The 9582-nt window shown below is 36.0% G+C and overlaps 1 protein-coding gene across 1 annotated transcript in view; it reads left to right on the top strand.

Moving 5' to 3' along the window:
* The window catches only part of LOC123873283, a 272851-nt gene that overhangs the window by 181675 nt on the left and 81594 nt on the right, over positions 1-9582 (top strand). The gene's annotated exons all lie outside the window — the stretch shown is intronic.

The following is a 9582-nucleotide window of genomic DNA, read 5'->3' as shown; positions in this document are numbered from 1 at the left end:
TATAAAATATGACATTGTTACATTTGTTTTAGCCATTTTCTAATTATTTTTAACGAAGTAGGTCTCGTATTCTGTTGTATTAAAAAGTAGTGGTACTCAAAGATGAATCGTATGACGAATGTTTGCTTGATGAACTTTGTTTATTTTTACACTAGTATAATTACGTTGAGCCTGAATCCATACTAATATTGTAAATGTGAAAGTGTGTCTATCTCTTTGTCTTTTTGTCTATTAACTTACCTTTTCACGGCCCATTTACCCTTACCAGATTTTAATATACACAGATAGCTTGCATCCGGGAATGAAACATTATAACCCGCAAGTCAGAGTTTAAAAAACCTAAATCCACGCACTCTAAATCACGGACATCAGCTAATAAGTATACATCTACTTACGCACAAAGAAATATGAGTATCAGATATCGCAAATCTACTTAATAATTTATTAGAATTAGACCAATTGTTGGTCCGTTACACGTTCAAGATCGTGGCTTTTTTTCACCACTCCTTTCTACTTCACGCTCGACGTTTGTAGGTCGACATAAATCGCATTGTTCGTCTTTGATTTATGTGTTTCTTAATACCTTGCGTTATTTACTATTCATCCTAATCTTACAAGCTTTCTAATATTCTATTACTTGCACAACTCCAGTTTCAATAACATCATAAACAATTTGAGCCGAATTAATTGTGAACGTTCGATTAACTACTTACTTAATTGTATGTTAGAGTAATAACTGATATATTTCGCATGATTAAACGTACGTGAAGTTAAAGCTAAGCTTAGAGCTAGCGAGTAGTTAAGCGGACTTTACGCAAGCTTCGCTTTATTATGTAAGCAATTTGTGATTCTTGTGCAACCATATTATGATTTCGTTGACTGAACTTATAGCCAATATATGTGCCTATTACTATTATAATCGAGGTGCATATAGTAATATACTTATCTAGCGACTTCTATTTTCATTCAATAAATAAACACAAGAATTATTTAGCACAAGAAATTTTATGTGCAGGGTGATTTTTGAGCGTTGTAAAAGTTTTTGCTGTTGCCAGGTCAATTATTTCTAGGTTAATGAAAAATATTTCAGATCAAAAATATACAAACTAACGACTGTTTATCGCAAATAAAGTACGCATTATGTCAGGCAATTGCGATATGTTAATCGATACTGATAAATTAAAACTGCGATAAGGTATTCTCATACGTTTAGCTTTTGATGTTTTATTCATGCACATCCTCATTTATGTCACAATAATTATTTGACTGCAGTTTGTTACATCCAATGAAATTTTACCATAGACAATGTTATTTACGTTCTTATTACAAACCGTACCTACCTACAAAGTTCGTGCTCAGTGATGAGTAGGATATAAGATTCAAAACTCACGAGAGTAGAAGAGATAATGTTCTACACTTTATATACGTATGTAATGTATCCACTTCTTTTTACTATCAAGTAATATATAGGTATTATTAAAATATTGGTAAAATATTAATTGGTAATTGGTATATTGCTAAAATCTGTTCATTCCACGCATATTATGTGTGTAAGTAAATATGATCAGAGTGTACTAGAGTGAGGGAACTCTCGGATTCCTCCAGAATCGACGATAATATATGACAAATATTAGGCTATGATGATAAGGCTACATTATGGCTCTGTCGAAGCCTCGATGTTTTGTTAGAAGTTCCATAACTGTCGTGATTAGGGAACTTCTATGATTGTGTTCGCTGGCGAAATCTGGTTCCATGAAATGAGTTGCTTTCAATGACACGATATTATTAAGAATAAATTAATGTCGTGATATTGTGATCTATGTACTTGTTAACCGAGATAGTTATACACGTATCGATGTTCAACAAAAGTATCTAATAGTTATATTATCAAACAGTCCATCCTAACGCCATTATTATTCACTATCGGCTGTTATTCCGATCCAGTCTAGTCTTGGAGGAATCCGTTAAATTGGGTTACAGCCAACTTCGACCGCCAGCTATATTGAAGGGAGCCACTGCCCTTATAAACGATTGATAACATCTGCTTTGCCATGTTTGAATAGAACTAATCGAATGTAACTATGCAACTCATTGACTCTATATTCAAGGAAGGAAACAATAACATGATACCAATTATGATATAATTAAATGTTAATAAAAGCAACTGGGCGCACGCCAACTTTATTTGGCAAAGGATTTTGAAGTTATTTATATTAGAAGACCGTAACCGGACAGCGCTATAACTCAAGAACATTTAAAATTAATTACAAGTGCTTGCCGAAACTTTTTCCTATTTGAGAAAACCTATTGCTTATTTACTGCTACACCATATTTTCCACTCGTTCTATTACTGGGTGTCTGCCAAAAGTCGTTGCCAAATAATTGCATTCATCTAAACATTAGCTAACATACCCGGGCAGAATGTTAAAAATGAACCTGTGTGTATCACTCGCTAATAAATATTTGTTGTACCGTAGAGAACTAATTTATGTAGATACATCAAATCGCGAGTTTCGACCTGCCCAGTGGCCAGTGCTCGGTCGCCGACTACGAATGAATATGTATTAGGATCATTTTGCACGGTCCGCTTGAATTTATCTTGATTTATCGTATTGTTCTTTCTATATTAGGGATAATTAAGGATCTGATTAATTACGAAACCTTTTATTTATGTTCCGCTCATTGAATACTGATGCGTGTTTTATAACGTTGAATTAGTCTCGGTCGAGTCAAGTTGCGGGGCAGGTAGACGGCTCACGCTCCACCCCGCCTCGCCGAGGAGGGTCGGCTCTTCCGTCGTCACCAGCTGTCATAGCAGCTGCCTGCCTTTGATCGCACGTGCGGCTACACCTATTATTAATGCCTTTTTTTAATTTGGGAAGTGTTACGGAAGGTTTAGTGTAAAAGGAATTGTAGAACACCTTTATGACCAACGGATTTTTGCTGGTTGGTTCTACAACCATCTCGAGATTTTTTGTGAGTTTCAAAATTGGACCGTTATTTATCGTTGATCCTTGCGATGTTACATTTATTGAAGAAAAGTTTTATTTCTAGAACTTTTGCTTCGACATTTCGGACAACTGTTTTAAAGAATCGTATGCAAAATGCGTTTTAGCAACACAGTCTTGTTAGATGTTAGATAACTGTTCTTATTTGCTTACCTACATAAATTTCGCTTCCTGAGAAACAGACTATGGGTTGTTAATTGTTATAATAATGAGATGTTATTTTCAATGCAGCGCTCCAGCGATATAAATGTTCCACTAGATGTGGCGCTTCATCATAACGATTAACAACATGTTGCAAGTTGCAACTAACTGCCATTAGTAATCCGCTTAAGCCGCATTCCGTTTGTAAAAATCAAACTTGCCCAATATTTCTTAAATTTTATTATTCACGTTATCATAATATTTGAGTAAGTATAAGTAGCTCTAGTACAGTCTGTTTTAACTTATCTACGTTGGTAGAAACGAACTGCGTCAGCGAATTAGGATTAACAAAAATACGGACACCGATGTTCATTGGTAGTTAGATAGATGTTGTTACTATGAAAGCCGCATCTAATGGAACATTTATATCGCTGCAGCGATCCAACATGTTTCCTGCGGTACCTACACGTGACGCGTGTTTATGTGCCAATTCAAGGTCATTGCATATTGCGACGTACAGCGCACTTACACTGGCTAATAGCAAATATGATTTTTTGAGCAATTACGTCAAAAAAACAATCTGCGACACCAATCTGTGGTTATAATTAAACTTTTTAACAAACATCGTGCGTAATTAGTAGGTAGTAATTACCTACTTAGGTACACAGGGAAGTTAAAACAGCTTAATAATTATCCACATTAAATCCATTAAATTAAATTGTTCCTCCACAGTTCACACCATGTATGACAGTAGGTAAGCTTTTCATATTTACCTGATTATCATAAATAGGTACTTTGCATAGTTAATTTTGTAGTTTGAAATAAGCAAAAGATGGTATCTTCGTACTTGTTACTTTATTAAATTAAAATATTTCTTTCTTTTGGAGCCTCAACAGAATGTTATTTTTAACGAGATCTAAAATTTCACGGAAGTTATTCATATATTCAAATAAAACCGAGCATTATATCAGCAGAAATTCCGTATGATAGATAACATTGTGAGTTATGCTTTAACTAGTTATACCTACCTAAACAATTTATTAAACTTAAAAGGGAAATTTAAACTACGATCGCAGCATATTTCAACGCAATCAACTATATCAATGATTCATGTTGTTTTTGTCCCCATTTGAGCGGCGCGGCGGCGGTTTGAAAATGGATTATACAATTTTTTTGCTCTGTTTATAAGAGACTTTACAAAAAAGAGTTCACCTTTTACAGCGGATATTGAATTGATCAAACAATTTTGATATTGTGACAAATTATACATGACACACCATGTGGTGTCTATCGATACAGACAAAAAGTATTGGGAGAGCTAAATTAAACAATATTATTTTGTAAATTAAAAAAATTTATGACTTACTTTACTTTACTTACTTTTAATGATGCCTTTAAGTTCATCTGTCTGTGGCATCGTAGCTCCTAAACTAATGAACCGATCTTAATTTAGTTTTTGTTTGCAAGGTGGCTTGATCGAGAGTGTTCTTAGCTATAATCCAAGAAAAATCGGTTCAGCCGTTTGAAAAATATCAGCTCTTTTTTAGTTACTGTAACCTTCACTTGTCGCGGGTGTTATAAATTTTTAATTTACACTTGTTACTTCGTACTTTGTAGTTATTTTCAAAGGAAACAATAGAGCATTGGTAACCTGAAACGCAAATCGCACAACGTCATTGCACCCTTTGGCTCGCTAGAGCCGCAATGCAGCTCGCTGACACTACACCGACCTATACGATTTAGTTTACGGTCACATTTGGAATCCCTTATCTAATAAGCATATCAACTGTGAACTGGTAACTGGTACTATCTCAATTTTACAGGATAAATAGCTGTTTCCTTCAGCTAAATGGTTATTGTATACGCCTATAGCAGTTTAGTTGAAGCCTTGCTAATTACGTGCTTTCCAAATTTTTGGTCCAAGGTGTGACACTGCGGAGTACGTTATATTGTAAGTGAAATCGGGAAAATTTTGAAATAGGACATGTAGCCAGTTCACCGTCCATGTCTTATTATTTCGTGCGGTTGTCAAATAGCTATTTTAATCTAAAAATGATATTTGCGGACGCGACGTATGCATGATGCAATCTATTACAAGAACGAATTATTATGGATTCAGTTCACGTCGTGACATGCCATTTGTGTGTTAAAGGTCAATTTGTAGATAGCTAATAAAGATCGGTCTCCTAACGTAACGTTATTTTCAAATTTAACAAATGTCACAAACGAACCGTACAAACGAGATTGTAGAATCAAACTTATGTGACCTTAATAACTTCAAAAGTAAATCTAATTAACCTTCACCCTTGATATTTCAGCTAATTGGATGTGTGTTCTAAGTGAGGCAGTTTGCATTCGGTAAACACAAATTTAGTGCCTTTAAGGATTAAAGTGTGACCTTAGTGTGACTGACGTGAGATCGCAACGGACCGCAGGCGCCGCCGAACACTGCTGTGATATCTTCTGTGATGTGCGTGTGAGCATACGGATATTTTTATATGTGATTTACCAGTGCCCAGTACAAACCGAGTACAAAAAAAATACGGATTTAGTATATTTATATTTACACTGCAACAATGAAAGAGGAGTGCAAGCTGTGTAGCGTGAACGGGTGGTGCGCTTCTCAAGGGACTACAGATTTTTCAATAAACTCACTGATGAGGCCGGCCCCACAGCATCCCGAGCAAATGGAGCCCAGGCACGACGCGGTGCTCCTCTCCGCCTATTTGTTCAAACTAGGTGATTATCCCTTGTATACGCTTCACGATTACTACTCCAACGTCGGTGAGTATCGTGCACTTAGAAATAGAAATCGCACCCCTGATTAACATTCAACTAACTTGTACATTTTAGAGCAAACATTTTCTATTCCTACTAATTTCGTACTCACTGCCTGTTGGTGTAGGTCATATTATATCTACGTATTAAGTTCCGTACATGGTTGATGCAAGCCAAACGTAGGCATAAAGCTGCTTTAAAAAGGTAGGGTGTTTTGTATAAGGAAAAGATTTTAGATTAACTAAGCGTATTGTATTAAGTAATTACGTGTAATGTGTTTTTTTGTCCATATACTATAAAATGATTAATACGAAAGTGTCTGCTAGCGTTAATTTAAGGCTCATTATTTAACCGTTTTTGACGATAATTGTAACAGAGATAGCTTGCACTTCTTTATTTTAGTCCGTAAGTTCAAATTCCAATTTAGAATAGATAGACCAACTTGAAAAATGATGGATTTTCATACAAACTTTCATCCCATATTTAACCTCCTTAGGGATGGAGTTTCCAAAATTTCTTTCTTACTGGGTGCCTATAAAAAGGATCCTAATTTCAAGTTTCTAACCCCAGCGGTTCAGGATGTGCTCTATGGCTTTGCGTTTGATAGACAAGTCTTTAATATGTACAGTGTACACAGATAGATCACACCCTGCTGCTTTGCTCGTGAATCGTGAATACTAAGGGTGAGATCACTTTGACTTTGCTTTTTTAGAACATCCAATCTATAAATAGGAAGCGACATGAGTCATGACTAGTAAGTTCTTCTCTGTTATCTGAATGTATCAGATAAGATTACCACCACACTTGGTTACTGCCCCGCAGCTATTTTTTTAATATAACGGTATTACTAAACAGGATTTCTTAGACAAACAGTAATTCTGTTTGTTGGAAGTGTTGTCGACCTCGCGTAGATCCGCGAATATATCCGGAGTTAATACAACATCAATATCGCTCTTAATAAATTATCTCTGTAGTCCAATTGATTTGCAGCGTGTCATATGAGAATACCTACCGTCCGTAGGTGTCATAAAACTTTAAAAACGGTCAAGTGCGAGTCGTACCTCGCTCTTTTAGAGTTCCGTACCTACATAATTTTGAACATCATATTTTAGGTATATGCATTGTATGAAATATTTCTATTCCGAGTTAGAACATCGCAATAAACTGTGAAAGAAAAACTCTAGTGTTCGTTTGTCTTGGTCACGTCAAACTATTTTATAAATCGCTGTTTTCAATGTTTTGTTGTTTAAATACAGTAATTTGTTCCTGTGAATCAAGATCCCATTACAATTTCTCAAAATCCTTTCTAAGTGGAGGGTCTACGTTGTAGAGTGAAGCTTTCTGTTCTGAATCGTTCACTCTTGGCAGTCGTGGCTATGAATTCTCTTTCAATGCGGCTCATGCGATCTCCCTCCAGCGACTTCTCTTGCAGACACATGCGACCAAGTGGGCGACTGTGCACTAGTGCACTTACTCAACCTTGTACCACGAGAGGTTCGATGGTACCACTCTTCTTGACAGAGAGAGAGAGAGAGCAGCTAGGTACGGTCGGCGTCAGAATTCGAGTAGCAATTCCGCGATACTATTACACCTAAATTGGTTTGAGCTCTACATTGATATATTATTATGTATGTCGGTCAGTCCGTTTCTTCTTTTATACATAGAAAATAGAAATTACTACGCATTTTCAACTCTCGTGACAGGTGAATTTTTATGTGATCGTTAAGGTCTATTTACATTGATGTAGCGAGCTAAACACGACCTCGGCTTATGAAATATTTTCTTTGAGCGTGCGTAGATAACCGAACCAATGCCAACATCAAAAGAAAAACTTCAATGTAAAGTTAGTTGAGTTTCCTTGATGATAATCATTTTATGTAATGAATGAGCACTAAGATTAATATACAGGAAGTTGTAATAGTCAAATAATACCACATCTGAGTTCCGCAACCCGAAATTAACACTTCGTTAGTGAATTAAGGCTAACGCATACGTAAACGAATTGGAGTGAAGTCGATTTTTTTTGATAACTACCTAAACTCAATTTTACCTACATTAACATACGTTGTACATACTTAATTGGTATACTGAAAACAAAACATGAATTTCGCGCGTTGTACTTGACTGCGGGCCGCAATTGCGCGGACTGGGCTTCCTGCGCGCGCGCCGCCACACTTTGTAATGTCAAAATAAATTCTACTAACGCAAAAATTTGTACGTATGGATGGATAGATATTTGTTACTCCTGCACGCAAAAACTACTGGTCGGATATGACTGAAAGGAATGAAGATAGATAAACACATATATATGCTACTTATTGTCCCGGAAAATTAAAGAGTTTCCACGGGATTTTTTAAAACTTATATCCACGGTAACGAAGTCGCGGGCATCAGCTAGTAAAACCAATAAAAGTTAGTTTGAGTTGTTATTAAGAAAGACGCCGCGCCTAAATTCTGTCGGTTTGCGTTGCACTCCGTTTGATTGCTATGACTCTTACAGTTCTAAGGAACTGTAAGGTAATAAATATTAATCTAAGGTCGTAGGGTCTAATAATAAGAGAATCACCTACAACTTTTAAAGCTCCGTTGACCCGTTCAGCCGCGCGTTGTATGCCCAAGCCTTTACAAGCTGTCTGACAGCATTATTAATGCAATAGCCCAACATTAAATATGACAGTAATTTCGGTAGGAACCTAATTCAGTTTGATAATGTTGAGCAATGTACGGGTGCTTGAGAAATTCCACGATAGCATTTGATTTATTTGCTCATGGGTGTTATAGGAGCTGTTATAATTTCGTAAATTGGAGGTGCAATCAATGAATATGGTTCTATTTTTACACGACTGCCCAAAAAAGTGTGATTTTTTCGGGATTGTATATGAGTTTCTTTATTCCACCATGACTTTTTAATGCCTGAACAGATTCAGATATGTATGAGGTATCGATAAAATATTCACATCAACCCGAGTGACACTGGCTTTAACTTATTTGAGTTTTGTGCCTTGTTTTGTTAACCTTCAGTTATAGGTGTAGTGAAAAATAGATTATAATATAATATGTCTATACATATATTATATCCGTTTGTATATGTACTGTAGTAAGAGCTAACCGTATCTAAAATTTTTGTACATAAACTTTTAAAAATTTTAAGGTATGGCGATGATTTTGTCAATTTTACTATCCATATTTCGCCCCTTCGTAAATATTAAATAGATACTCGTTAGATCGGTACCCGTATATCTTAAGCATATGTAGCCATATCAAACAACGTAGGTAAATATGTATTAAACAGAAAAATATGTGTGTCTATCTGTTCGTTACGTATGCACGCATCTTTCATTCGATTAAGTTGATACTTAGCACACTGGCGGAAAAGTTTCTGACATAGATGAACATGCAGTAGATGGTGCGCGATTCGCATTGAATCGGTCATTTACTAGCATTTACTAGCTACCAGCTAGCGTGTTATACATACATACTTACTATGTATTTAACAAATTGTATACGAAATCTCATTGTGTTCGCAGGATAACTTATCTGTAACAAGAGATTTCTGTTGGATTAGATTAGGGCCACGGACTGATGACGTGATTACAGACTTACTGAGCGACAATTAAAGTCTTGGTCAAACAAACGCTCGGCGACGGCGATAAGT

The sequence above is a fragment of the Maniola jurtina genome, chromosome 16 (assembly GCF_905333055.1).
Source record: "Maniola jurtina chromosome 16, ilManJurt1.1, whole genome shotgun sequence".
Taxonomy (NCBI): Eukaryota; Metazoa; Arthropoda; class Insecta; order Lepidoptera; family Nymphalidae; genus Maniola; species Maniola jurtina.
Note: the sequence above shows the minus strand (reverse complement) of the source record. Positions and strands in the feature narration are given on the sequence as shown.